The sequence below is a fragment of the Sitodiplosis mosellana genome, unplaced genomic scaffold, assembly GCF_009176505.1.
Source record: "Sitodiplosis mosellana isolate CC-2019 unplaced genomic scaffold, AAFC_SMos_1.0 Smas_scaffold_6165, whole genome shotgun sequence".
NCBI classification, from domain to species: domain Eukaryota; kingdom Metazoa; phylum Arthropoda; class Insecta; order Diptera; family Cecidomyiidae; genus Sitodiplosis; species Sitodiplosis mosellana.
Window position 1 is genome coordinate 3,246,990 of NW_022601406.1, and position 5,264 is coordinate 3,252,253.

Genomic DNA, 5,264 nt, shown 5'->3' on the forward strand with positions numbered 1-5,264 from the left:
CCCACGAACGAACGAACGAACAGAGTCGGTGTTCGTTGACACCTTTATATATGCATATATTATGGACATGTAGTTATTTTTTCTGTTTGAAAAATGCATTTTCAATTTAATCATGCAAATGGATTGAATCTCTGTAAACACCTTGCTACCACGAATCAATTATAAGTTTTTTTTCTCGATCAAATTAGCAATTCCGTTCAATCATTTCCATCACTTTATCGAAAATAGTACATAATATTACATAGTATAGCTAAATGCGTGAGATTGCACATAAAAAAAAACTGATGAAATGATAATAATTGAATGAAAGAAAAAAAATGAATCACCGATACTAATCAGTTGGAAAAACGAGCACGAGAACTTGGCAAAAACAATATAGTTTGTGATTGAAGAATTTCAAAAGAAAAACTTTTCTCTTTGATATAAATTCAGTATTCATTTCAATCGTATTTCCATTTTTGAAAAGAGATTTCCTCTGGAGAAACCATTTCGTGTCAAAAAGCGTACCAACCAGGCGATTAGCAGATGAAGCGAAAAAATAGATGTTATAACTCACATTTCTTGTTATCAATAATGGCTTCGTTTCAAATTTCCCATCAAAAACGCTCTTCTTCCCCTCTCTTTCTCTCTCTCTCTCAACTTGTGTCGCAATTTTTTTGCGATTTCATTCAGTCGAAATCATTCTCATCGCGTTTAATTTGGGACAAAAGCACATAAATTTGATACATATAGGGATGGAGTAGGGAAAAAGGCGTCTCATTCTATCGCTTCAATTCGAAACTCATTATTTTGAGTGCATTGATTTCATGGAACATTGACACTGCTTGTGCTGTTTTTCATTCGCAATCGACGCCACCATATATGAATGGGAAATAAAAGCTCAATAGATAATTTTAGACAGTTGGAAAGTTCACGTGTCTAAAATTTCAACATCATTTGAACATACACACACACACACACACAGAGAGAGATACGTGCAGCGTTGTATGTGAAACAGAGGAATGGGACGATAAAGTGGCATCTCAATCGCTATTTAAAATATCCGAGCGCATAAAACGTGTGGAACATGGTTCATGTTGCGGATTAAGTTAGTTATCGAATTGTAGGTATTCATACAATTGTTCAAAACTGTTTCCTCGTTCTCAAATGGATGGGCTCTTGCTTGTGTTTTCCTCGCCTTTTCAATTCTGTTTCTCACTCCCCTGCTCTCTCTCTCTTTCTCTCTCTCTCTCTCTCTCTCTCTCTCTCTCTCTCTCTCTCTCTCTCCCTCTCTCTCTCTCCCTCATTTTCTTTCTTTTTTTGTGTTTCTATTAAGAGTTACACAGGCGACAATTCATATGGATAGTAAGGGGAGCCTTGGTGTTTTGTAGAGCTAGTAAGTTTTCTATGTGGCCTACAAGTGGCAGACGCGCGCGGTCACGTTCGATATGCGTTTACGCAAATCATCACTTAGAATAATGGCAACTTTGATGCATTACAACCGATAAAATGCGTTTTCAAACGGCACATTGTTCCCAAAAGACTACACACATACACCACACACTCACTCACTCATTCAATGTGTACTTTGCAGAAAATGTGGGTCATAATAATACATTGTGACTGTCAGTGTGTTTCTCATTCTATTTATGTGTCGTGTACGACACACACAAAATGACTGCAATATAGATAGAAAAGATACTGGACGTTAATTTGCATACGCATTAAACGGCTGCATTTAACTGCTGTCATATGGGTAAATTACAGTAAAAATCAATAAATTACAATCAAATGAACGGCCGCCTGGTTGGAAGACTTAAGCCGCAATTTGTCTATTGTATGCACTGTGCATTGATTTGGTCGAGATCTTTTAATCATTGCAACCTAAGTGAGGGAGTGAGACTATTTATCTGATAAGATGGCAATAATTTTTCAAAATGTACAGATGAAAACACATGTAGACCGTGTCTCATAAATAACGGAATGTCGAGCACATTTGCTATATACGCCCCGAAAAAAAAAACCACACAACAAAACCAACAAACACGACAATGTGTCGCTCCAGATGTTTAATTTTAGAAAAATATATACCGGTTTTACAACGGCATGGAAATATCCAGCCCAAACAACAACGTAAGAGCAACATAAATATAAATAAAATGCAGTGGAGTTGACAAGAAAATACAAAACATAGCCGTCAAGTCTAGCTAATGTATACACTACAGAATAGAGTGATGACATCAAAGAAATTCGCTTGTGTCGTTGTTTTAACAACAGCAGCAAAATGCTATTTTTAAACTCTAGCATAGCATATGTTGAAATTGCATGTGTTGGATTAGTCAATGTGTACGTTGTTGTTGTTGTTTCTATCGTTGAAATGAAGAAAAAAAAACCATTTCATTTGGGATGAAATGGACTCAAGACTCTGTAGAACATGTAAAGGCAGCGCTGGTTTTGGATTTTCTATTGATTATTCGAATAAATTCAGGCGAAACAACATGAAAGTTCCTTCAAGTTTCATTTAATCATAGAAAGTTGCGTAAAGTCGTTTACAGTTTCAATGAAACTATTTCAAAAAGTATTTCAGAAACTTCCTTAAAATTTGACTATTCCCCGAATTAGATTGAATAATAAATTCTAAATAAATGAACCATTGTTTAAAAACTTCAAATCATCCATTCGTCATTACCATAATAAAAGACAGCTTAAGATATAGAAAATCCTTTGAGAACTATTAAGAAAAAATCATTTTCTTGCGACAACAATGCGCCGGATGAAGATGATAAATGATTCAAACTTGACCTAATTAAATTCAAGAGAAAAAAATGATTGCCAACCATTTCTTTCAATACGAATCTTAATTTATGTTTTAATATTTCAATACACTCATCATCAAAAAGAAGAAGAAGAAAAAAAACCAACAAAACACTTAAATTTTACAGTGTATTTAATCGAGGGGGCTGGCAATATACACGTCAACCAGTGAGTTGTTCTCTTTCTCTCTCTTGTGTTTTTTTTTCATTTTCTATCAAAAGATTCATTGTGATATTTTTTGCGTTCACCGGCCGCTTTCCGCTTGGCTATTTCAATACACATCAATCCGGCACGATTAACTATCTTAACGCCGTTGACGCCGACAACATTCAACAACACAACAACTCATTGATGTGTTACTCATGATTTTTTAATAAACAATGTCAGGCGGCAGTGAATGTGCGCTCACTCTATTCCAGTATATATACACAATAAAAATGAAAAAAAAATCAAATAATAATAGAAGTTACGTCACAAGAAAAAAAAAGGAAAATAAAACCGCAAACCGAAATTTTTTGAATAAGCCTTTCGATAGGCGACGGTCTTTTTTTCATCATTCATTGGAATAGTAACAGCAGCAACAGCAGCACCAACGGCTCTCACCAGTTGAATGAATGGAGTGTCTCCATTGGGGGAACTCCAATTGTGGTGGAATGTGTCTGTGTGTGAGTGGTGTGAGTTAAGCTTAAAATGGAAACGGCAACATAACGAACTAAACGCATTCCGGCTCATAGAATGTACTGTTTCAACTGATCTTGACATACACACACACACCTGGCACATTTCACAATCATTCGCGCTTGAATGATAAATTATCGAAATTGATTATGTTGACACGAAAGAGGCATTTTCAATGCCAAACAGAAAATTTAAGCCGTTTACAGCAGATCATTTTTTAATGAACTCAAAGAGGTCATTGCGTTTCGGCTCGAGTTTTTTTTTTTAAATAAATATTGAATTCGTTGAAATTTTGATCAAAATTTTGGTTTTTTTTTTGTTTTCTTTTTGTTTTCGGTTTTTTCTTCGTCAATTTTTCCAATCAAAGAATGATAAAATAATGTCGCTTCAAACAAGAAAAAAAATTCAAAGTCAAAGAAAGCGAAATCTATTTCGGAATATAATAAGCTAAAGTGTCAAAATTCCGACTTATTTAAGGCAATTCTCTTCTTTCAATAAAAAAAAGGCCAAAATGATAGAAAACTGAGCCGTTTCAAAACAACCAAGTCATTTCATAACATATCTATAAAAATTGATTATGAATAATAAAAAATAATTATATGCTCAGATTGATAATACGCACGTACGAATAATATTATTAGATGAATAATGGCTCAATAACAAGCGTATCGATCTCCATATTTGTCTAGTTCATTCAACCGAACTCATGGACGAATGTGATCAGCCATGGTTATAGACTCACATACAGTTGAATGAATTTCAATCGGCGTTTCATTGTCCAAAAGAAAGAGATCGATTGTTTCTTTATTTTCATTTTACTCTTTTTCAACTTGGGTTTTCAATTTTCATCATTTTTGTTTAAAATTATCCCAAAAACTCGTAATTCATATGGAATTCGGTGTGAAATATTTAAAAAAAATTGTCAGCAAATGTCCGGTTCATTTCGGTACATGCGATAGAACATCTATCATGAAAGTATTATCCTTCGTCTGTGCTACAGTGTAGACACTAGACAGTGGATAGCGATTCGACTACAGTAAAAAAAAACAATCAAATGTGTTGTGCGCTTTAACTCGTAACGCAGACTCACCACATACACATACACACACGCGTGTATATCCATCGCACGCACACGACCGTAGACGTGTTTGCGCGGCGTATGTGTATGTGTGAAAAGCTATTGAAATGCTTTGCATCAAACACATTGTCATATTGTTTGTCGCTCTTATGGAAATGCTCACACGCGGCGTTAATGAATATTTCCGAGCCATACATTCGTCGAATGTATGAGTTGCGCTGGAGCCAACGATATGTCAGCCGATATTATTCTTAATCAAAATAAATTGAAATAATTTCAAGTGTGTGTGTGAGTGTGGGTGAGAAAGAGAGAGAGAGAGAGAGAGAGAGAGAGAGAGCGAATAACGAAATCAATGTCAAGTAAGATGAAAAGAAGAAAAGAAGAAAATGACTACAACTTCAAATTTTCTCATGATAAAATAAATGTCAACGATGTACAATGACCGTTAAATGAATGCGATCCACTTGAATCGCGGCTTGAACATTTTCGTTTCGTTCTGTCCGCTTGTGCTTCCGCGTTTCATTGATAACGCACCAAGTTAAAAGAGACACACACGCACACATACACCAACGCATACTCACCACTAAAAAGCCGTACACACAATCGTATGTGTCCGTGTGTATTCTGCAGTGTATACGGATACGTGTCTGTGTGTATGCATTTATATGTCCATCGAGCTTTTACAATCTCGCTGTCATTGTGTCTCTCTATTGAA